Source organism: Nannospalax galili, unplaced genomic scaffold (assembly GCF_000622305.1).
Source record: "Nannospalax galili isolate Female #2095 unplaced genomic scaffold, S.galili_v1.0 scaffold752, whole genome shotgun sequence".
Taxonomy (NCBI): Eukaryota; Metazoa; Chordata; class Mammalia; order Rodentia; family Spalacidae; genus Nannospalax; species Nannospalax galili.
In genome coordinates this window covers 334,295-359,690 of record NW_008333404.1, presented here as the reverse complement: position 1 = coordinate 359,690, position 25,396 = coordinate 334,295, and the positions used below count along the sequence as shown (strand labels likewise).

At 44.4% G+C, this 25,396-nt stretch overlaps 1 long non-coding RNA gene across 1 annotated transcript; it reads right to left on the bottom strand.

The window, feature by feature from the left end:
• Positions 1 to 652: 652 nt before the first annotated feature.
• Positions 653 to 22,464, bottom strand: LOC115069460. Its single transcript, XR_003848725.1, has 4 exons — positions 22,381 to 22,464; positions 2,831 to 2,985; positions 1,811 to 1,935; positions 653 to 857 (listed from the first exon to the last, which is right to left on the bottom strand). It is a non-coding gene; the product is annotated as an uncharacterized LOC115069460 (long non-coding RNA).
• Positions 22,465 to 25,396: the final 2,932 nt, after the last annotated feature.

Genomic DNA, 25,396 nt, shown 5'->3' with positions numbered 1-25,396 from the left:
TAAAAGATACATTTAATCCCAGCACTTGGGAGACATAGGCAGGTGGATCTCTGTGAATTCAAGGCCAGTCTGGTCTACATAGTGAGTTCCAGGACAGCTGGGGCTACAGGGAGACCCTGTCTCAAAAAGACCAAAAAGGAAAAAAAAGTTTGTGTTTTTCAATGCCAGACAGGAGATACCTTCCTTTGAGTTCTTGACTAGGGTAGCCCAAGAGACTCCCAGACAGTAACTCAGCATAGAACTGGGAAAATGAACAGCAGACCCCAATCTTATCTAAAGGAATGCTGGCAACTAAACGAGGAAGAGCTGATCTTCCTAAAACAAGGAACTCTAGACAGGCTGACTAGACTCAGTGGATAAACTAGCACTGGGGAATGGCTGGGGGCACTGATAATACAGTGGACAGTAACAGGGATGACAGAGTATATGGGCTCCAGTGGGGGGAGGGGGGTTATGGGAGGGTGCCATTTGGGATGAGGGTATAAAGATGAATAAGATTGTTTGGGATGTTCTGTATGAAATACACACACAAAACGTCAATAAGTAAAAAATGAGTTATATTTGAAAAAATAGTTTGTGTTTATCTGAAAAATGGAATCCAGATCCAGATTTCAGTAATCATAAAGTTTTTTTATTTCCATGAAGACTGGGGGATATATGAAGGATCTGGATCAGTTTACCATTGCACTGACTCATGATGGCAGTGTGTCACCCTAAACTTTACCCATGAAATGTTGGCAATGCCTGCCAATCATTATGACAACTTGAAAAAAGGAAAAATATATTTGTAACTTTTGCAGACTCTTTCTGGCTTCATCTCTATTGACAATCACTCATTGATGAGATCTGGAATTTCCCTAGGAGAGATGATTATAATAAGCTTGACATTTGTTCAATACTGAATACTGTTTAACACTTCTAAATATCTAATCTCTTAAAACTCATTGGACCCTTACAATGGGAGTAGGGGTGAGAATTAAAGCTTATCAAGGTTAAATAATTTATTCAAGGAAACGCAATAAATAAAAAGGAATTTAAAACCAAGCCATTTGGTGCTGGACTCTGTGAGTAACCACAGCAGCCCACTTCTTATGGTAGTAGCTGGTCAGTCCTGAGTCAGTTCCTTTCAAGTACGTAGTGATTGTATTGCAATTTATCTGCGTGTCCAAAGACAATTTGATTAGCTGTGACTGGGGAAACTGATCATGACCTACTGACTCCATGTGATTGTATTGCAATTTATCTGCGTGTCCAAAGACAATTTGATTAGCTGTGACTGGGGAAACTGATCATGACCTACTGACTCCATGTGATTGATTGTATTGCAATTTATCTGCGTGTCCAAAGACAATTTGATTAGCTGTGACTGGGGAAACTGATCATGACCTACTGACTCCATGTGATTGATTGTATTGCAATTTATCTGCGTGTCCAAAGACAATTTGATTAGCTGTGACTGGGGAAACTGATCATGACCTACTGACTCCATGTTCAGTTGCCTGGCCTAATTCATTCTCCTCTCTCTCTCTCTCTCTCTCTCTCTCTCTCTCTCTCTCTCTCCACTCACTTTATATTTTCCCTTCTGGCTCACTGGAAAAATGATGACAACATAGCTGCTGTACGAAACGCTGGTGAAAATGAGTCAGGTCCACGCACTGAAAAGCCTCCCCTTACTCCCCCGCTGGTGTGTACTGTATTTTCACCACTGATGCAGTAACTTGGCTACAGTTGCTTGGCAACTATATACAGTCCTGAGTAAATTTTAAAAACTGAAATTGGCTTTGGCAAATGAGTGTAGAGATGATCTCACCCCTTCCCAGCATCCCCTTCTCACTATCATGACAGACACAGGAGCCCTGCAGTCTTTCAGGGTTTGTCTTCCTCTCACTCATCCCTTGGGCTTGGCACACACTCACAGCATCCTGTTGCCAAAATCTGAAAGTCAGAAAATAGAAATCCATGGTATAGAACTATTTCACAGTGTTTTTTTTTTTAATTGTTTTGACAAATTATTGGCACAACTCTAAGCCTACCAGCCTTCACTGGAGGAAAAGAATCAAATCAATTTCATATATTGAGTTGAAGATGTCTGAGCAACATCTTAGTCTCTCTCCTCTTCTTAAAAGCCACAGTCCCATCTTAGGGGCCCCATCTTGGCAGCCTTATCCAGTCCCAATGACCTCCCAAAGGCTTGTCTCTAAATGCTATCAACACATAAATATTTAGTTCAACATGAGGTTCAGAAGGGCCATGGAAACTGGGGCAGTGGGTTCCATGGAGGATATCAGTGCTAGAGGTGTCAGTGAACTCTCCCCCAGAGTACAGGGACTCCCAGAGACAAATTCCTGCTGGGCACTTTCTGTGTGAACATCACTGAAGAACTTAAACTCCTCAAGGCTGTTTTCTCAGGCGTTCATATAGATCAATCTATGTTATAACTCCTGATCTTGCTGTGAAGGATGCAGTCAGAGGATGAGTGCTCTGCAACCTGGATCATGCACACGTGGGGCAGGTAGTGACATGGAGCCAGCACTGAAGTGCCATGAGTGCTCCAGAGTCACCCAGCCTATAAGGAAAGGTCAGAAGCCAATGTTCAGGGGTATGATCAGCAGCCAGAGTGTAAATCAGAAGCCTCTACTGGCTTGGCTCTCCACAGAGCCCTTAAAAAAGATTGTAGTCATTTGTCAACCTTAGAAATTGGGAAAGTTCATACAACAGCCGGAATTTCAGACTTCTCTTAAAACTATGGGAAGATTTGAAATTTTCCTGTTCTCCTTTGTACCTGGCATCAATATACTGGAAATTAGGGGTTATCCCCAAGGGTACTCACTGTAAGTGCTTGGGATGTACCAATTCAAAGGCACATGGTTAGCTGCTGCCTGGCATGTAGAAACCTTCCCTAAGACCCGCACGTGGCAACAGCAATTGCTGACTTGTGTCGCGCTCTTCTCATCAGAAGGATCTGGGAAAACAAGGCCCCAGTATCTGCAAAGTAGCAAGCACACTGTTCAGAACTCTGTGACTGAACTGGGGTGTCAGCAGTCTGACTAGCCTTAGCAGCTTTGGATACAGTCATCAGAAACCTCCTAAGGTAGTGGACAAGACTGTATTTGTATTGGGTCACTCAGCTGGAAACTTAAAAGGAAGTTCTTTCTTATATTTTGAATTTTAAAAAACCTTATTTTTACATGTATGAGTGTTTTGCCTGCATAATATGTGTGTAGTATGTGCATGCAATGCCCATGAAAGCCAGAGAGGGTGTCATATCCCCAGAACTGGAGTTATGGATGCCATGTGGATGCTGGGAATGGAACCCAGGTTTTCTGCAAGAGCAGCCAGTGCTCTTAACCATTGAGAAATCTCTCTAACCTTCCCCGAAGAAGTTCTTGTTCAGGAAAATGTCTCTGGTTATTTCTATGGCTCACCTTTAAAAAGTGTAGTTTAAAAAAGCTCCAGTCTGCTTTACCAAGCCTTATTGGAGAAAGGGAGGAATGGAAATATATGAAATTCTCAAAATAACTGAAGAAGTGATTCATGTAAATCCTTGATCTGACCAAACACTACTGCCCTGAGTGGGGGACGGGAGACGTGAGCGTACGCGAGCAGCAGCAGTTGAGGGACCCCAGGCTCTCATTCCCCAGGCTTCTCCAAATGAACAGACCAAGCAGAATAATAAAGGAAGCTGCCTGCTCTGCTTCCCACCCAGACTGCGACCCCTCACCCTTCCTTTGTAGCAGCCTGGACCCTCTCTCTGAAGGGCGGCGTGAAGTAAAACAACAGAGCGGGTCTCATGCTGCAGAACTGGGCGTCTCTGTTTTAGCAGATTTACATGAATTAAAATGACTTTGTCACTTTTTCTGAAGTCTGATTCTCCCTCTTGAACTTGATCCAGGTGCTCAGTTGGGACCATGATCAGAATTACCTTACAAAAGTGATTGTGGGACCAGTGAAATGGCTCAGCAGGTAAAGGCACTTGTCACACAAGCCTGACAACCTGAAACCCACACAATGGTAGAAGGACAGAACTTACTCCAGAGTTGGCCTCTGACTTTCACATGCATACTGTGGTGTGCACACTTACAAACACATATCATGCATACACACACACAATCATAATAAAATATAAAAATTGGAAAAAAGTGATTGCGGTGTGTAGCTCAGCGGTAGAGTGGCCATCTACATACATCACCCTGGGTTCGATTCCCTGCTCTGAAAATCAAATCTAAGGGAAAAAAGTGACTGTGTTTGACCTTGCCTTGCTAGGGCTCCAACATAAATACTTTACAAAACTTTGACATGAGCAAAATAGAGACGAATTAGATCAACATGATGCTTTTACAGTGTTCCAGTTAGCAAGCAGTTTGGCCTTCCCCACATACCATATTCAGATGAGATTGAGCACGTTCAGGGCACTGCGGCCAGAGGCACCCACACGCTCTATTTGGAGGACAACTGAGGGGATCTCAGGCAGAGATTCCGTAAGCAGAGCTGAATGTGAAGTCCTCAATCCAAAACTGAAGTGCATGGCAGGGAAGGCCAGAACTGTCACGGCACTTGGCATGAATTACTTTGGTCCCCACAATACTTTGAAAAGTAGAGACTATCAGTATGCCCCTTTTACAGGCAAGGAGACTGGGGTATAGTAATTTGTCCAGTCACACAGCTCATACATGGCAGAAGCGGCGCGGGGGTGGGGTACGCAGGCAGCCAGCTGCAGGGCCTGCGCTTTGATGAAGCACATTTTTGGCGCACTCATCTTGCTGACTTTCCTGACGCAGGCACAACAGAGTGATGAGGTTGATTACACTTGTTTGTTCCAGCACACAGGCTTTGCATCACGTGAAACAGCATAGTTGCCATGTTTGTAGCACGTTGCTGTAAGCTCAGAGGAACTTCATGCCATCTTTTGTAACCCAAATTAGACGAACAGATACACGGATAAAACAAAAGTGCTGTATACACTCACAACTTGCTGTAAGCTCAGAGGAACTTCATGCCATCTTTTGTAACCCAAATTAGACCCAAGAGAACAGATACACGGATAAAACAAAAGTGCTGTATACACTCACAATGGAAAACTATTTAGTCATTAAAAAGAACAAAACACTGTTATTTGTGACAAAATAGATGAACCTGGAGGACGCTATGTTAAGTAAGCCAAACATAGAAACACCATATGATCTCATTTGTGTGCGGAATCTGAAGAATTCGAACTTACTGAAGGACAGTGGAGGGTGGTGGGAGGCTAGGCTATTTAAGGGACAGGGGAAAATGGGGAGATAATGTGTCAAAGGATATGCAATTAAGTTAGACATGGAGGAAAATTGAGAGCAGGGGACTATAGAGACAGAGAGCAGAGAAGTGATCACCCAGGGCTGGGAAGACAGGCTAGAGTGGAACTTGCTAAATGGACTAGGCTGACCTCCATCTCAGAGATCTGCCTGCCTCTGCCTCCTGAGTGCTGGGATTAAAGGCATGTGCCACCACACCCAGCTCAGTTTGCTTTTGAATCTAAATTCACTCAAACCAGTCTTCTTGATTGTCCGCTAGATAAATGCAGAAACTGCCCCTTTTTCATCTTGAGCCTTAGTTACGGGCTCTGGATTCAGACCTGATGGCCCTTCCACACTCAAGCAATTCAAGCAGCCTGTGCAGTCAGTGTCTAGGCAATGGAGCTCATTTCTTGGGGTGGGGTGGGGTGAGACTGTCCTTGGTGCTTCAATGGCCCTTGGCCTGCAGTATAGTTTCTGTACTTCCTATTTCCCATCATGATCTGCTCACTGCAGAACCCTCTTGAGATGAGAGGTGAGCTGGCTGAGATGCCTGGCCTGATGGAAGCCTGTGGCTGGGAAAGCCAGGAAGCTGCCAGCTATGAAGGATTTGATGAAAGCCAGAAAGCTCTCGCCACACCTCAGAGTAGGGCTTTTCTGTCTTGGCAGCCAGGTCTCCACTACACACTTCTGTTATTGCTCAATGCAAAATTGTCCAGTTAGGAATCCACCCCCTTTTAGTCTCTGAAACCTTGATAAAAGTGAGCTATTGCTGGGCATGGTGGCACAGGCCTTTAATCCCAGCAGAGGCAGGTGGATCTTTGTGAGTTAGAGGCCAGCCTGGTCTACAAAGTGAGTTCCAGACCAGTCAGGGCTACAAAGTGATACCCTATCTCAAAAAAACACAACACACAACAACAACAACAACAACAACAACAAAAGTTTCTTGGCACTGGAGAAATGGTTCAGTGGTTAAGAGCACTGGCTGCTCTGGCAGAGGACCCAGGTTTGGTTCCCAGAACCCATATAGTGGCAAACAACATCCTTAACTCTAGATCCAAGGCATCTGATGCCCTCTTCTGGCCTCTGTGGGCATTGCAAGCATGTGGCACACATTCAGGGAAATATACATGTAAAATAAATAAATTTAAAAATGAACTTTATTTTTATTTTATGTGTATGAACGTTCTGCCTGCATGTATGTAAGTACACCCGTGTTGTTCAGTGCCAGCAGAGGACAGAAGAGGGCATTGGATTCCCTGGAACTGGAGTTCTGGACAGTTGTTAGCCACCATGTGGGTGCTGGGGTTTGAACCTGGGTCTTCTACAAGAGTAGCTAGTACTTAGCCACTGAGCTATCTCTCCAGTCCCAAATTTAAAAAAAAAAAAATTTAAAAGTGAGCTGTCGTCAGAAAAATCAAGCAAAACCCAGCAAAGCTTGTGAGATTCTTCTGATCCTATAGTGGAAGTGATCAGATACAACAGTAAAGAGAGTGCCTGAGTTCAAGTCCTGTCTCTCTCACCAGATGTGTAACCTGAAGCTCTGGAAGTCTCTGTTTGGTTCTTCATCTGTAAAGGAAGAATAACAATTGATGGTGTGAGGATCAAGGATGCCTGGTATTAAGACCGCAGCAATTTACAGCTATGTTTCCCATCATCCTCAGCACTGCCTGTGACTGAAGTCACTGCAGGAGTATGTGCTAAATAGTGGCTTAATGAGAAACAACTGTTATTTTGGATCTCCCCAGCATCTCTGATTCTTGTACTGCTATGTGACAGCTCTTCTTTGGAGCCAAAGGGTTTTTCCCTGTGAGTAATGTTTCTAATTTATAACTAGTCAAACAAACAGATTTCCCCTGCCTTAATACTTAGTCAACAGTCTGAGGGAGGAGGTGCTGGGCTGTTGCTATGGTGATGCAGAGTATTTTATAAAAACACTTGGCCTGGAGGACAGTAGATGAGTCATACTCAGGGATGGGTGGGGGAAAGGCATCTGCTTTCAATTAAAACCCCAGACTGAGGGTTCAATAGGGAGCCTGCCCTCATTTCTGCAGTAAGTCAGAGGCTCCCAGGGTCTGGGGGTCTGGGTATGGTACACCTGACTCATTTGTTGTGTGGACATTTTCTCTTTTCTTTTTCTGGGTCGAAGTTGCTGTAGATATCTTTTTGCTTGTTCACATGTGTCAAATTGCAAACTTAGGTCTAATAAAATAAATCCTGCTTTCTTATGAAGTCTCTGCACAACTAACCCAGTGGAGGGATTTGTGTGGCCTTGATCTCCCATCTTTTCTCTGTTCAGACATCTTCCTGTCCACAGATTGGGCATGATGAAACATTCTTCAGCACTTTCTTTTTGGTTGAGCACGTGTGGGACACTATTTTTAAACTGGAAGAATTTGAACAACTACAGTCAACATGATTTCAGGCTGGGAAAATCTGTACTAGACCTGACTCCTCTGCAGTTCGCTAGCTAGTTGAAGTCAGCAATCCGCATCAAGGAAGGAGGGAAGCAGCACTGCCTCTGCCCCGAGTGGGATACATCAGAAGCCTCAAGTGCTTGGTTTGGATTAATACTGTGCAATCTCACCAACTACTGCAGCATATTGGGCCAACCCAGAATTTTGACAAGTCCTTTAGGAAATGATACGCTAACAAAGACAGTACTTGATCACTGTTTGGAGGCAGAGTCTTATTCTGTAGTCCTGACATGCCTAGAATTTGCCATGTAGCCTAAACTGCCTACGAGCTTCTGCTTCTTCCTGAGGGCTGGAATTATGGTTGTGAGCACTATGCTGGCTTTTTTCTTTTTTTTTCTTTTTTTGGGCAGGGTCTTGCCATGCATAGGTTGGCTTCAAACTCCAGATTCTTGAGTTCTGGGATTGTAAACCTCTACCACCATCACACCTGGCCTAATTAGCTCTAACTGAGCTGTGGCCATGAAGAGACACCATGCTAAGACAAGCAGGGATACAAACAGTGTGAGGACAGCCCTCATCCCTCGGTTGTTTAGAATCCAGACAGACAACAAAATGGCAGGAAAAACACCTAGAAATAATATGATGCACAGTGTGACACTGGATGGATAGCATGGGGTTATGTATATACAGAGGAGGGGAGTGTCAGAAGCTGTGATAGCAAAGAAGGTGGGACCCTTGAAGGATGGGGAGAGAAGACAGAAGAGGCATTTAAGGAAGGTGCGCCCACGTTGTGAAATGCCTGTGGAGGTCAGAAGAGGGTGTTGGATTCCTCTGGAACTGGAGTTACAGACAGTTGTAGCCACCATATGGGTGCTAGAAATCAAACCTGGGTCCTCTTCAAGATCAGCCAGTGCTAGTAACCACTGAGCCGTCTCTCCAGCCCCCAAATTGTGACTTTTAAGAAAACCTTTGGGGTGTGGCACACATGTGGAAGTCAGAGGATAACCTCAGGCATCACCTTCCACCTTGTTAGAGGCAGGGTCTTTTATTGGTCTCAGTTCATAGGCCAGACTAGCTGGCCCACGAGCTTCTGCAGGTTATCCTGCCTCTGCCTCTGCCTCTCGGAGGAACGCTGGGATAGCGGACACAGGCTACCGCAACCAGCTTTATGTGGGTTCTGGGGGTACGAGCTCAGGTCCTCATACTTCTGTGACAATCGTTTTCCCCACTAAGCCACCTCCCAAAGTCCACAAATTTTAACTTTTTAATATTTAAATTTGTTAACATTTTCATACACATAAAAATGCCTTCTAATCACTCTTGCCTCACGGCCCTGTCACCATCCCCACCTACAATCCCTTTCCTACATTCATGTATTTTTGCTTTGTGACCCACTGAGGTACACCAAGGCCAGCTGTGTGATTGTGGGTTTAGTTCTATCCGCTGGAACATGGTGGGCTCCCCAGTGGTACACAACTCTTCCTAACTTTAACTCTAGTAAATCAAACATTAATTAAAAAATATAAAAACTGCAAATAAAATTTTTTATGTATAACTGCTGCCTTCAGGGACACAAAACCCCAAGTTGGTGTTGGCTTGGGGCATGTTCTGGTAGCAGACCCTCGGGTATTACTAATCAGGAGTCCTTTTGCTGCCCAGATAAGAATCGTGAGAAGGTGAGGAGTAGCTCTCCTAGTGTTGGCTGCCCCAGATCCTTGAGGGCCACGGCCTAAGAACTGGACTGGCAGGCCCAGAGGCTTATAGCCCAAGCCCTGAGAGCTAGAGGCTTCCTGTGCCTGGCTGGCTCTTGGTACTTGGGTTGGGGGTACAGTGCTCTGGGCTTTAACCACCCGCAGTTCTACCCCTTGGTAGCTATTCTTGTCCTTGGCTTCCAGAGGCTGTAAGTGGTGGGTGGCAGGGGCCCGCTAGTGTTAGGGCTCCTGAGGAGTCTTGGTTATTGGACCCTCAGAGCCTACAACAGCTACTGTTACAGCTCCAGGGCTTAGAGTGTCGGGATGTTTGACTCTGGACAGTGGCTAGTGTAAGAGCTCTCAGCTCTGAGGCGTTCGAACCCTTGCCCATAGGCTTAGAAACTGCCTGGAACTTCTAGTCAGGGCTGTAGTTTCCATCTCACGTTCTCTGTATCTCCACTTCCTGTTGTGTCTGCAGCCTCTGCTCTCGGTTATTTCGGCGTCCAGCTGCTCTTCGGAAGTCTTCAGCTACCTTCTTGCTGCTACTTCCGTCTTCTCTTCGGACTACAAGCTCATCCTGAAATGCTATCCATAAGGATCAAGCGCTCCAGAAAAGCCTTCGAAAGGGCCTGATTTTACACCACCAGGGGGCAGCACAGGAGGCTGTCTTACACTTGACTTGAAAATAGTCCAACAGCCAGGTTGGTGTGTGGCAAGAGCGTCTGTACCACCCACAGGTTGTATTCTGGGCCACCAAGGAAAGTTCTCCCCATCAGGCTTGGGTGAAATTGAAAAATAAACTTTAAATGAGCTGTTTACCATTGAGGCCTATCATTAATAGTACCTTAATTTTTAAGAGTGTTCTAAAATCAGCCAAATACCTATGGAGAGAGTTGACTTATTTGATCTGTCTCAAGGAGAGTGAGTCAGGCCGCACAGAAGAGACTAGAATGCAGCATGGAGGGTGTCCAAGGTGGGCCAGGGCAGTTCAGGCAGTTCAGCAGAGGGAAGTGCATGTCAACTCTGGGGAGGGGAATTTGGGGAGGTACTATAGTCCCTCTAGACATTGAGAGGAGAAAGAAGAAACAGCACCAGACAGCACTGGACTAGGGGAGTTAGAGTCAGGAATTTAAAGGACAAAAAGTAATAAAGGACAAGGTAAATAAATACAGGGGAAAAGAAAAGAACATGTGGAAAGCCAATGAAGTATTTTGCCTTTGCTTTGCATCTAATGAAAGCCGTAGTTGATGGGATGAAGTTCATCTCTTTGTTACACTGGGTGTTTATTATCAATCTGGACTTAAAGTAGAATTCAGCATGTGCCAAGGGTGGGCCAAAAGTTAGAAACATTGTGTAAAACACATTAGAACAGAAGAGCTTTAAAAAGAACTGACTTAGGTACCACCCCAGATCTCACTGGATAGGAATCTGCAGGTGGGGCTCTGGTACCTAGGCGATTTTATGCATATCCAGAGCTGGACACCCTGAAATAATGGAAACAATAGAGAAAGGAACTGTGAGTGAAAGAATGTGGGTGGCTTCTAGAACAGTCCTTTGTAGAAAACAGCCAGCAAGGAACTGGGGGCCACAGCACTGAAGAAGCAAAGAGCTGAATTCAACGAGAATTCAAAACTGGCAAGGAAACGCCCTCCTTTAGAGCCTCCAAAACAAATTTGTCCTGTGAGCATTTGGAAGCTGAAGTGCCAGGCTTTAGAGTCCTGGGTCTGATATAGCTTGGCGAAGTCATCTGCATCTGCTGATTCTTTTACTATAAAATATGTTTCAAGTTACTGACCTCCAGGTCCCTAAACAGCTCCAACATTCTGTGACTCAGAGAAGGGGAACTGCCTTCTTACTAGCTCAGAAGAGTGCTCTGTTCACAGCTCTACCCTAACGGGGCCCCTTATCTGAGAGTAATTTCACATGGAGAAAAAACTGCTGCTGTCACTCCAGGCAGACTTAGACAGGGACTTTTACTGGGTGTCAGGAGAACAAATGGGAAAACAAACAATAGTAACAACACAATCAACTTCTCTTCCCTTTGGTTAAACAATTGTTTCTAATGTAAACTTAAAGGACATTTAACAAGCATCTCAGGTGGAGGTTTGTATCTTGTATTAGTTTTTTATTGTTAGCACAAGTCACCACAAATTTAACAATTTAGCTGTCACAAGCATTGTCTTACTGTTCTATAGGCCAAAAATCTGACAGTTTTACTGGTCTAAAATCCAGGTGTCCATGGGAGGCTCTAAACAAGGGTCTGCCCTGTAATCCCAGTACCCAGAAGACTGAGGCAGGAAGAATAAAAGATCTTTAGGGTACATAGTGAGTTTGAGGACAGCTTAGGCAACTTAGCGAAATCTTGTCTTAAAATAAAACTTAAAGGGTGTGGCTTAGTGTTAAGTCACTTGCCCAGCATGCATGCACCCCAGGGTTCAAGCCACATGACCACAAAGAGGATGCTTGCTTGCCTGTTTTGATTTTTGTTGACTTCAGCTCCTTGCCAGCTGTTGCCAACTGAGAGTGCTCTAGAGGCCACCTGTATCCCTTCACTCAGGGTCCCTGTCTCTATTTTCAGTCTCTCTTTTTTCTCTCTCATTTTTCTATACAGGCAGCAAAGTTTCTCTGCTTTTAAGGACTAACATCATAAAACTGGGCCCACCCAATCAAGACTGACAATCTCCCATCTTTATATCCTTAGCCATTAAACATACCTGTAGTCTCATGTACCATACCATAGTCTGAGTTTTGAGGATTAGACTGAGGGCATCTTTGGGGGTGGGGCGTACTATTCTGCATGCCCCCTACTCCAGGTTAAAAAATATATATATTTTAAAAGTTAAAAAGCCAAACAGGCTTGGCGGTGCATACCTGCAATTCTAGCACTCAGAAGGCTGGGGCAGGAAGATCAGGAGTTCAAGCTCACCCTAGTCACAGAGCGAGTTTGACAAGGCCAGCTTAGCTGTACATGAAACTGTGAAAAAAAAAGCTAAGAAAGGAGTTGGTTCTTGTGGTGCAGGCTTGGCTACAAGTTGACGTTTGAGTCACTAAACATTCATCTGGGGAGATGAAAATATTTATTGAACATGAGTGTTTCGGGTAGATAGAGTGGAACTTCACTTTACTTTTTCATCAAGGGGAAAGAAAAGAGCATGCCTAATTCTGTGGCTGCATATATTCCTTGAAAGCAGCCATCAGTGACTGAACACACCCTAGAGCCTTTAGTCTCTGCCCCATGGAATTCTCTGCTTTTCTAGGAATCCTTTAGGAAGTCTGGTCCTGCTCCAGGGCCTAATCTGTTTCCAGCTTCAGCAATAACAATGTCCTCGTCCTAGGGGAATGGAATCTGAAGCATTAACAACGACAACAAAAAGCATGAATTTTGGTGCTGTACCCTCCAAACAGATTGAAATAGTTTCTAGTTTTTAGATTTCCTATCTACTTAGCCTGTGAACTCCAGATTAGATAGCTTTTAACCCTTTGTTCCTAGTCCTGAGAATTAAACCCAGGGTCTCATGTGTGCTGGAGGAGTGCTCTACTGCTGAGGTGCATCCCCAGCCAGACTTTGAGCTCTTCCTGTAAGAACTGTAGAAACCTTTATTAAACTTCACCCACCCAGGGCTCAGGGACCATCTTGGAAGAGGGGGCAGAAAGATCGAAAGAGCCAGCGGGGAGGTGCATGAACATATGGAAACAAGGTCCTACAAGCTCCTGGGAACCTGCTCATATGATTTTGTGGCAATGGTGCCAGAATACACAAGTCCCATGCAAACTCAGGCAGTCAACAACCCAGCATAAACCTGGGAAAATGAGCAGCGGACCCCAATCTTATCCGAAGAAATATTGGCAACTGATTGCTGTTTGGTGAAGAAGAGCTGATCTTCCTAAAGCAAGGGACTCTAGATAGGCTAACTAGACGTCAGTGGATGGACTAGCACTGGGGATTGGTGGGGGACACTGAGAACACAGTGGGCCTTAACAGGGATGACAGAGTATGTGGACTGCAGTGGGAGGGGACTATGGGAGGATGCCAGTGGGGATGGTGGTATAAAGATTATTAAGATTGTTTGAGATGTTCCGTATGAAATACACAAAAAATTCAATAAAAACAGATTTTAAAAAAAGAACTGTAGAAACACATTCACGCAGTAAATATTTATTAGGCACCTTTAACCCTGAAGCAGCCCAGAGCTGGCTGAGGATGAGGCAGGCTGTTCCAGTCAAAAACAGCCATCTAGCCAGCCCTGTGTTCGTGTGAAAAGATTAGCCTTGTTGAACTGGAGCTGGTGCACCTCCCTCAATTGTTTAATGGTGGGACAGGAACCTGAGTTTCCCCAGAGTTATGTCCGTTTAGTCGAGTAATTATTCAAAAGCTCATCTCAGCTCTACAACAGCACGAAAAAGTACTTTTCTTTAACTCTTTCTTTGGAACATTTTATCTGGCATGCTCTGGCAGAGAAAGGAAACCGATTTTGTTTTGAGGAGGATAACTTTTGCATTCCAGAGCTTTCTACTTTGGTGTTTGAGTCTAACGAGCAGAAGTCAGGAAGTGTTGTTGGTTTTTTTGTGACAGAATCTTGACTAAAGTGTTTTTTCCTTCACAGAAGAAATATTTCGGTTGTGGCTGTTAGAGAGTGCTAAGGAAAGATCACAGACAAAAGAGACAAACAGGCCTCGATCCAAGTCCAACCCCACACTCCTCGGCTAGTGCTATTCTGTCCCTCACTTAACGTCCCTAACACCTCAATTTCCACATCAGGAAATGAGACAATACCCACTTATAGCAGGCAGAGTCTAGTGTACAATAACAGAAACCGCCACACATTTAATCACATGTTGAAGCAGCAAAAGTAACTTTCTGGGAGGTACTGGATGACTCGCAGACCCTCTAGAAACAAAGATGAAGGGAACAAAGCAGGGAAAATAGGAGGACATCTGAAACACCTCACAAAGCCAGCTGAGAGGAGATTGTGCTGCCCGTAGTAGCTGGACATGTCCAGTTGGTACTCTGTGTCCCCTCTGCTCCTGGAAACTCAGAGTTGCCACCCTCCTGCCCTGCATACCAGTGCAGTGGAGTCTCTGCAGTCTCTACTTTTTTAGTGCCATTCACATCCAAGTCAATGTAATGAACAGGATGCATCTGTTTGGTGAACCTAGGTCATCCCTAGGCCGGAGAGAGTTTGAGAAAACAAGTATTTGGTGTTGCCATTTGTATAGTAAGAGGTGGGTTCTTCCCACCCACCCATCTGCTGGAACTTGTAAGACTGGAAAAGTTTTCAAGTACAGGAAGGAGCTCCAGATGGAGACAGCAGATCATCATCATCAAAAGAAAGAAATAAAAGAAGGAGAGAATGGGCGAGGAAGATAGGGAGGAAGGGAAGGAGGAGGGAAGGAGGGGGAAGGGGAGGAGGGAGGGAGGGAGAGAGGAAGAGAGGCAAGAAGGAAAAGTAAGAATGGAAGGAGAGACGGCACACAAGAAGAGAAAGCATGGAAAAAGAAAGGAAAGAGGGAGGAAGACAGGAGGCAGGCAGGAAAAAAGAACAGTTGCTAAGGCCCAGTAACTGTGTAAAAGCTGGGTGTGGTGGTGTGCATCTATAACCCCCCGTGCTGGTGCTGGGGGTGGGGGAGGGGGAGAGAGCAGGGAGGAGGAAGCTCCTCGAAGCACCCTGCCTGATTATTCCAGCCAATCAGTGAGCTCTAGGCTCTCTGTCTCAAGAAAGTAAGGTGGAGATCTAGCCTCCACATGCTCACCGCACAGGTGCACACACGTGCACATACCCGCATGAACGAGTATATATACTATACACACCCCCCAAAAATAAAGGAGAGAAGGAAAATGCTTAAATGTTCACCACATTCATCTCTTTGTCCCACAATAACTTCTCTTGCTTTTCCTATGTTTACTTCCAAATGAAGTTTTCCATGCAACATGACACAACTATCCTCTGTAGTTGACAGCACCCTCCCCTCTCTCTGAAAGGGGTACATCTGAGTCTCCTCATGACTATGCTCATCTCTGACTTCAGAGTCCCAGGATGGTCTCCATTCCTCCTTCACTTCTGATCTGATCCATCTCAACGTGCAGAAATATGAATTGTAAAGTTAGCTATCATTCGAATATCCCATGTAAATGAAAGCAAAATCTATTTAATTATGTGATTACATCACACAGAAAGGAAAACAATATTGATAATGATGTATTCCAAGCTTCTGCAGCAAGTCACAGGTCAAAGTAAGTATTTTTTATTTTTCTCCTTAGTTCTCCAATCCTTTACCTTCAGCCTTGACTGATCAATATTCTTCCTACAGTGATAGTGTGACCCAAACCTCCACTACTGGGGATCTAGGCCCTGGGCGATCCTAAGGCCCTCCTGGATGCAGCCATATTTTTCCTTCCCACTACGTGGCAACATGTTTATTCCTCTTGATATTCAGGATCAGACAAAACAACACTAGCCAGGCGTACTGGTATCAGCATGTGATCCCAGCACTCAAGAGGCTGAGGCAGGAAGATTGATCAAGGCCAGTCTGGGCCGCTTAGCAAGTTCCAGACCAGCCTGAGCTACATATCAAGATCTTGTCTCAATAAATAAACAAATGAACCCAACAAAACAATAGAAAAGCCCCTAAAGCCAGTCAAAGCCTGTTTTCCCTATGGCACGAAAAATTGCAATTAAATTGAAAAACTGTTGTTTTTCATGCTAGGATTAGTCACCCTTTGATACCAATACTTATAAAATAGCAACATCTCCCTCACTGAGATGGAAAAAGAGGTTGTGCAATATCCACAGAGCAGGGCTCATCTTGTCCCTCTAGTTACTAAGTATAAATTTAAGTAATGTGTTTCCTTGACGTCTCTGAGCTGCTCTAGCACTTTATTTGAACCTAGATGAGCACAGTAGGAACCTTGATTAATAGTGCCAGAGGCAACTTGCACTTGTGAGTGGCATCTGAAGTGGGGAAGGGGCGGTCTTGGGGGTCAAACCCTCACCTTGTGGAGTCTGATGCCATCTTCAGCACGACAGTGTTCATACTGAACAGCAGTAAAAGACCCTACTGTATCTGCTGAAGGACTGACTGGTTATTGGTGGGAAGAAATCCCTACACATTTTAGTGACCAGAGGTCACAGAAGTATTCTGTGTTGATTGGTGAGTGAAAGAGGAAAACAAAACAAAACACATAAAATGGAAAACCCCACTGGTTCCCTTCTCCAAGCATGTTCTCCCTTAAGCCCAGATCTAACAGTTTCTCCTTCCCTCCCTCTCTTCTTTCTTTTCCTTGAGACAGGATATCCCTATGTAGCACAAGCTGTCCTGGAATTCAGAACAGTCTTCCTGCCTCAGCCTCCCAAGTGCTAGAATTGCTAGTGTGAACCATCACACCTGGCTTCTATATTCTTTAGAGTTCTTTTTATTTCTTAGCTAAGTTCACATTACTAGTTAGGCGTTTTTCACAGTAGACTTCCTCTTTGAATAATCATTCACTTCCTCTCCTGACTGCACCCTAGTTGATACAATCACTGAGCACTGAGTATTTTTCTTAGATGCTTAAATACCTGAGAAAGATACAATAGGTCATTTTTCAAAAGTCCATTAACCTATTGATTTTTGTGTATAATAATAGCATTGTGGTTTTGCTTAAAAAGGAGAGGCTTTGTTCCTTAGAAAAAACATACTGAAATATTTACAGTGATTACTGTCTGAGATTCACTGCAAAAACAATCTGGGTAGGAAAGAGGAAGATAGGGAAATAGAGGAAGTAAGAGTAGCCCCAAGTTAATAAATGTCGAACGTAGTGCCACACTAGCTGTATGTAAAAATACATCACACTTTCACAGAAAGACTACTTAATTTTGTATATTTAGCAATTTTAGATAATAAAAAGTAAAAGCAAAGACAAAAATGTCTTAGAAGCCTCTAAGATGGCTAGGCCTTGAATAAACATGCTATGAATATTTGTAAAAGAAAAATAATCCATTAGTCATTTACTTCTACGGGAGTCCACTCTGGCTGGTAGAGCTCAGTGGTCTCCGATAGCAGTGAGGTTAGCCCAGAGCTGCAGAGCAATATTTTTTTAGCAGTTGTCCTAGTGAATGACCACAGGTGGTTCTAGTGAGCTGGGAAGAAGATGTATACTATGTGCTTGGTCTGTAATTTTAGGGGTCTTGCTCAAGTTGTACCTGAATCCCTCTTCATCCATTTGGTATTTTATTAATTGTTAATTGATGTAGGAGGGCCCAGCCCACTGTCGACAGTACCATCCCTGTCAGATGGGCCTGTGTAGTGACCCACCTTGTCCTTTAATAGCACTCTGCTCACTAATAGTTAACAGGCTCCTGTCACTTACTAAGAGTTAACGAACTTCTTTGGACTTTGTTGATGTAGAGGCTTGAGGAGGGGGCAGTCTGCTCCCAGGATGCTGGGAAGAAGATCAGACAGTTGTCCCTGGAATGCCAGGTACTTTCTTACCATTATGATGGGAGAGTTCCTATGTGTTTTGCACTGCTTGAATACTTATCATGTGTAAACTCTGTGTGAACTTCAAAAACCGAGCTTCCAATAAAAGTTCTCAGGACACAGTGAAATTGCTCCTGAGCAGCATAGCCAGGAGACCCCTGGTCTAATCTCATTTTTTAACATTGGCCAAGCAGGGAGGCTACACTGTAGCAGGAGCATTATAGGTCTGGGCTGTATAAGAAAGATAACTGAGCAAGCTGGGGGTGCAGCAAGCCAGTAAGTAGTATTCCCCTTTGGTTCCTGCTTTAGTTCCTGCCTCCAGGTACCTACTTAGGCTCCTGCCTTGGCTTCCCTTGTTGATAGACTATATAACCTATAGAGTGTAATAAACCTCTTCCTCCTCAGGTTGCCTTTGGTCAGTGTTTTATCAAAGCACAGAGAAGTAAACTAGAACACTCCAATAAGACTCAAACGTAAGGAATTCCTCAAACTCGTGAGGGAGTTCAGATGCTGGGAAGCCTAACATCACCACTGGCATCCCCTGGATGAGGTTTTTAGAGAGTAAACAAGCTGACACACATAGTATCTAACACAGCACCTGGCACCTAGTCTACGCTATTTCCCAGAGTGCTCCTGATTAACAGACAGGACTGAGCCATGAAGATGGGCATGGTGAATATATAGTTAAACTCGGAATTAGGATGCTTGATTTAAATCAAAGTTTAATGGGCTAGGAAAGATGATATTAAATCATTACCTCCTAATGTTTAAAAAAATGTCTATTTTTGGTAGAAGCTTTGATATTTTAATCGAAAAGAGTATGAATATTCAATCCTCTCCCTCCAAAAAGTTCTTTAATAAAACCAGCTTAAAATGTTTTTATGAAAGCTGGTTCTTGATATAAAAATGGAGTAAAAAGAAATTAAAGTTTGAATTCACTTTTATGTTTAGAAGTTGTTAGATGGGGCCTACATTGAATTGATTTCTCGTAGGACATTAACTTGTTCCTACTTGCTACTCTACCTGCATGCCACATGATTGGTTTGGACTTGTAAATATGCATAAAAAGTTCAGCAGAGCTGGGGTGTGGTGGCAAATACCTTTAACCTTAGCACTCAGGAGGCAGAGGCAGATTGAAACCATCCTGGTCTACATAGCAAGTTCCAGTCAGGCTGGGGCTACAGGGAGACCCTGTTTCAAGGGGGAAAAAAAGTTCAGCAGAAATTTAAAAAATACTATTTTATATTCCTAGATGAATTTGAATGAAATTATGAGTGAATTTTTCTAGTCACAAGCTGCATTGAAATAAGATGTCCCAGAGGCATACTTTTAGTTAGAAATATTATCTGCTGGCTTCTATGAACAACGAAAGAATGTCACCACTCGAGGTTTACGTGGCAACACTGTGATTCCTTCCTCCATGAACACAGTCATTAATCTAGTCATCACGTTTGCTGAGTTCCCAGCATGTCTTAGGTATCACATCACGCCATGAAAACACAGTGATGGTCCCTGTACTTAAGTTGTTCCCAGAACACAGGGTAAGAAAGATATATAAACAATTGTAACATATTGTGACAAGGATGGTAGTGTATACAAAGAAAAGTGGTGGCTTAAAGGAGAAAGTAGCTAAGTATAACAGAGAGAAGACCAGCCTAATCTAGACGGATACTGAAGGGGTTCCCTAGGAGGAGATGTTCCCCAGGGGGAGGCATGGCGTTGTGCACTGGCAGGAAGGCAGGTAATGTCCCACGTTTTGGGGAACTACAGAAAGCTGGACATATATGGTGAGAGGAAGGGAGGCAGAAGCTGGTGTGTGGGGGAGCAGGTATGGGGGTCTCTAATGCCATGCTGAGGCATTGACACTGAATCCACAAGTTCTAGAGAGCACAGACTGGCTTTGGAAAGGGAAAGTTGAGATGTAGAACAGATATTGGGAAGGGAATCAGAAAGGAATGAGCAATCAGTTGAGTGTCAGCTGTGAGCTTCCTTACTCTTTCGTCCCCTCACCTGTCCTCTTCTCCTCTGACTGGCAGTCCCAAGTCACCAACTAGAAGAAGAGCTGCCCGACCCATATTGTGCTGTTAGACTCAAGAGTTAGCTCACTCAAGATGCAGCCTGCCTTTTCTGTTGCCAAATTGTAGAAATTTCTTATTATACTCTGAGGATTTGTTGCTGAGTTATCAAGCCTAGCTCTGGATAATTTCAAATTTATGAAGTATTTTGACAGTGACTATTATATAGAGAACAACATAGTTTCTGCCATTTTTAAAAAGAAATCTTTATTTTTTATTTCTTTATCTGTATGAGTGTATTGCCTGCATGTATGTAAGTGCACTGCCCTGGGAGGTCAGAAAAGGGCATCAGATCTCCTGGAAATAGAGTTATGGACAGTTATTAGCTGCCATGTGGGTGCTGGGAACTGAACCTTGGTCCTCTGCAAGAGCAGCCAGTGCTCTTAACCTCTGAGTCATCTCTCCAGCCCCAGTTTTGGCCATCTTTGTTAAAAGCGGTTTCCACGCTTTCTGGAGTCCATGTTTACAGATGGGGGCCAGAAGGAAGTAGAGTTTCAGTGTCTCCCGCTCCTCTGAACTGCACCTTCCAGGTTTGGCTGTCATGTTACCTGTAACTTGTTTGAACACTGTGCCAGTTCTTTGCAGTCACACAAAAAACTTCTGGCACCTAATATGTTCCAGGTCCATTAACAAAGTTTTATATTGTACCTGCAACTGTGGATGTTTTTTCTGGTGCTGTGATGAGCATCAAAGAGAGATGGTCTGTACCCTGAAACTTACACAGTGCTGATGGAGGCAGATAAGGGAAATTTCAGCAAAAGGCCTGGGAATTATAGGGAAGAACAGGATATTTTGAGAGCAACCAGAGAGAGCACAGAACTGGAACTGGGAAATTTGGAATGGCTTTGTGGAGGAAGTGACTCTTTTCTTTCTGTCAGTGCTGGGTTTCAAACCCAGGGGTCTGCACATGCTAGGCAAGCACTGTGTCACTGGGCTACAAGCCCATAGGGATGACATTTAAGCAGATATTTCAGGGTTCAATCAGTCAGTTGATGATTAGTGGATAGTGTTCCAGAAAGTGTGCAAAGACTAGAAGAGAGAGAACATGAAGGAGCTGAAAGAAGTTCTGTGGACTGCAAGAAGAGAGCGCAGAGAATCTGGGGTCTGATGATGAAAAGGGACTTGCAAGCTGTGTCCAGGAGGGTGTCTTTGATTACAGTGCTGCAAAAGGAAAAGCTGAGCCAAGGGTTTAAAGCGTTTACTTATTTATTTACTATTTAGTTATATGCATATATTAGTTGCAGACAGGGGTATCACTATGTTTCCTAGCCTGGCCTTGAACTCCTGGATCAAATGATCCTCCTCCTTCAGCCAAGTAGCTGGGACCACAAGACTATGTCACTGCTTGGTTCTAGTAGTTTATTTGAAAAGTAATTCTCAATAAATGCAGTAGTAGATTAGGAAAGGGAAGAAAGTCCATAAAAGCTGTGTTAACAGGTTGCTGCTCTGAGTACCTGAAGCCCAGTCATACTACAAACCAGCTGAGCGACTGCGTGACACATGCCTCTGAGGAGTGAGGCTGAGCTGAAGAAGGCATTGGTCCCACACTCTCATTCCTCACTGGTTGGGGCTGCTCCTGTGGCCTTCATTCCCTGGCCTTACTGGCCTACCTTGAGCTCCTGAGAGAATACCCTCAGGCAGAGGGGCACAGCAAGCTGCTGTGTAAGGGAGCGGTGGGCAGGCAATAGCCAGGGCAGACATGGGGACAGGGCACTGGCAACATGTTCTGGAAGACAGGCTTTGTCCTAAGGATGACAGAATCAATTGTAACACATTCAGGAATGCATTTCAGAAAGCTCAGGTTGGCCCAATGGACAGGAGTAACTGGGATTGGGACAGAACAAAGGAGGTGAATAAATCAGGATTTGTTTTTAATAGAATTTCTACTTAAGTCTCTATGAATTGTCCTGTTTGAAACAAAGACCCTGGGGTCAGCTCTGTCATCTGTCTAGAGAGGTAGTATGGGAAGGGGGAGGATACTCTATTTCTATGATGAGTTTGAGAAGGTTGTGGAACATGCAAGGACGGCTGTCACTATGGTGATGCTGATGGAAATGGTTTGGGTTGACGGCCAGCGAGATTATTCGAGGAGAGATTCGAAGTGGGAAGCAAAGAGGGCCCATGCATTGCCACTGAGAAACCCAACATATAAGGAAGAAAAAGAGAGGCGAACAGGAAGACTACGAATAAACTTGAGAGTCAGGAGGAAAATCAGCAGAGTGAGATGCTCTGGAACCCAGAGAGTGCTGTAAAACAAGGAATGACCAACCAGGAGGGAACTTGCAGATGACCAGATCAGATAAATACAAAAAACTGCTGAAGAATGCTTGAAAGTTTGAGGGAAAGCAGGTCAGAAAAAACTGAGAAAGAGGAGAGAGAAAATGGAGATAGAAAATAAGGTCAGTTCCTTCAGGAAATCTGTGGCTATGAGTTTGAACGATTATCTTTTCTTTTAATGAAGAAGACTTACCAATAACTGTCGATGGGAGTATACTGAGTGACCTGGTGCAGGGAGTGATGGATCTAGAAAGAGTGAACAGTTGGTGGAGAGAAATCTTTTAGAAGGCAGGGAGGAAGTGAGAGCCAGAGCTCCAGGGAGGGACTGACCTTAAAGGGGATGAGCCGTGCCTGGTCATTTTAATAGGAGAAAGCAGGAAGGGACAAGTGAAGGTTCTGTTTCAAGCCATTCAATCCCTACAGAACTCGGGTGGATATTGTCTCTCCTCATTTGCCTGTTACTTAGCAATGTACAAAAGTTAGGTAACTTGCTTAGGGGAACTTAGGCCTGGCCCAAGGTCAATATCCATTTACCTGCGGTCTTTTCAGAGCACAAGTCCTCCGTAGGAAGTGTCCTGAAACAGAAATGCCATTGGGTTCTTGGTTTATGATTTGATAAGCCCCAAAGCAAAGAGTTTCTACCAGAGCCAGTGCACAGTGCCATTGGGTAGAGACTTAGGAGAAGAGTCCGCCTTTCATTAATGTTTGACCAGCTCAGTACCAAAGGTTTGACTTTTCTTCCCGAGGGGAGACCTTCCTGGAACGAGCAGACTGCTCTTCTGTGTGTGTGTGTGTGGCAAATTCTATATCATTACCTTGTACTCCTCCCAACAGCCCTGCCAGGTGGATATCATTGTCTGTGTTACAGACAAGAAATTGGAAGCTCAAAGAGGTCAAGAATCTTGCCCAAGGCCACAGAAGAGGTGGTGAAGCAAGAATTTGAACTAAAGCCACTCTGACTGCAAAAGCCCGTGCCTTGTCCACAAAGCATTGTTCCAGGCAGCTTGGGGACAGGAAGGGACCTGCTGTTTGGAGGATGGATTATTATGCTTTATAATAGTTCCTGGCATCAAATCCACTTCCCAGGATTTCATCTTTCTTCCTTCAACCTTCTGAACCTAAACTTAGAGAGCTGCGGGGCTAATTACAGCAAATATTTATATCGTGCCAACCAGTGTTCTAGGTGCAAGAAGGCTAACGACCTAATCCTAGAGCAACCCTATGAGGCAGGCTCTATCATCTCCATTTATAGTGGAAAAGAAGGCACAGAGAGGCTGAGTAACTTGCTCAAGTTACACAGCCTTCAAGTCTCACAGCCACTCAGACTCTGGCTCCTGAGTCTGGATTCCTAAGTGATTACTATGCTGTTGGGTCTCAGGCAGGGACTGTTGAATCTTGGAAAAGGAAAGTGACCAGACTTGATTCTCAAATTTGATTTCTGGGTCTCAATAGTTACTTGGCTAAAGGCATAGAGTTTGGAGTTAGGTCTTGGTGTGAATCATAGATCTATCACTTAAACAGTTGTGTGGTCTTGGACAGAGTTCTTAAAGTTCTCCGCAGCTAGTTTGTTCTGCAGGAATGTGGAGATAATAAAAATGCTTTTCCTCTGAGAAGATTAGAGGAGGAGAGTGCTCAGAGCTCAGTAGCATAGCTGGCTTGTTGGCTGTTTCCTTTTTAAATGCATGTATCTGTATGTGTATGTGGTATATGCATGTGTGTGTGTGTGTGTGTGTGTGTGTGTGTGTGCCACGTGCACGTGTATGGGAGCCAGTGGAGGACTTTGGGTGTCCTCCTCTATTGCTCTCTGCCTTGTTCCCTTAAGACAACATCTCTTCCTGAGCCTGGAGCTTGCCTTTTTTTTTGGTTAACTTGGTGGCTAGCAAGCCTCAGCAGTCCTCTCTCTGTAGCCCTCTCCTTCATCCCCATCCTAGCAGCATTACGGTTCCAGGTGTGTGCATCCACGCTTGGCTTTTTGTGGGAGTGCTAGAGACTGAAACTCAAGTTCTCATGCTTGAAGGCAAGCATGCTTTCCCACAGAGCCATCTCCCCAACCCCAGATGTTTCCTAGTCTTAAAAGCATGCCCTAAAGACCATCCTCAGCAAGACTGGGGCACAGGTCTGCTTGACTTCAGAGCCCCAAAACTAAACCACTGTATGAACTGTGTCCCACACACCCACTTCACAGCCCCGGACATCTTTCTTCCTTTCTTAAGCTTCCTTGATGCTATCAGTGGGGTGGTCAGTCTTTGCCCATTCACGTGTCTTTGGCATTGCCCCCTTTCCATCTCCTTGTGATGAGTGGTCAGTGCTTAGGAGGTAGCATCAGGACAAGGCTGGAGGATGGAGACTGTGACACAGGGACCTGAAGCTGAAGTCTGTCTGTGAGGCACAGGTGGAGATCACAGAAATCGTCAGGATCACACAGCTGGCCCCCCAACGCTGCCAACAGATCCCAACAGGGAACATGCAGAGTTAGTGCCAGGTCAAAGTGAGAAGGACTTGGCAGACAAATCCTGCAGGTAATGACTCATTACTAGTCATTATAGGATTTTTTTTGGAATTCTGCCACCCCAACCTCCAGTCTCGTGCTTAAGCTTGCATAGATTTTTTTTTTTTTTTTGTGATAGGGTCTCCTTGTAGCCCTAGCTGGCCTGAAACTCACTTTGTAGACCAGGCTGACCTCGATCTCACAAAGATCTGCCTGCCTCTGCCTTCCAAGTGCTGGGATTGAAGGTGTGGGCCACCATGCCTGGCTTACGTAGATTTTTAAGGTGCATTTAATACTTGTATTTTATATTCAATTTTTCAGTCATTGCATTCCATCACCTTTTAAAACTTCTTTATACAAATTTTTAATGCACTAAGATAAAATTTAACACTTTAACCATTTTTAAGCATACAGTTTAGTGGCATTAAGTACATTACCTTTGTGCAACTGAGCTCCTGAGCTCTAATCATCTTGCAAAACCGAAACTCTGTGCTCATTAGAATACAACCCCTCATTCGTCCCACTCTTGGTCCTTGGTAACCACCATGCTAGTCCCTGAGTTTGGCAGTGCCAGCTGCAGCGTGTTCAGTCATTCAGCATTTGTCTTTTGGTGACTGACTTATTTTTCTTAGCACAATGTCTTCAAGGATCATCTGTGTTATAATGTGCATTGGAATTCTGTTCTTTTTATGACTAAATTGAACTTCTTTTGTGTCCTGGG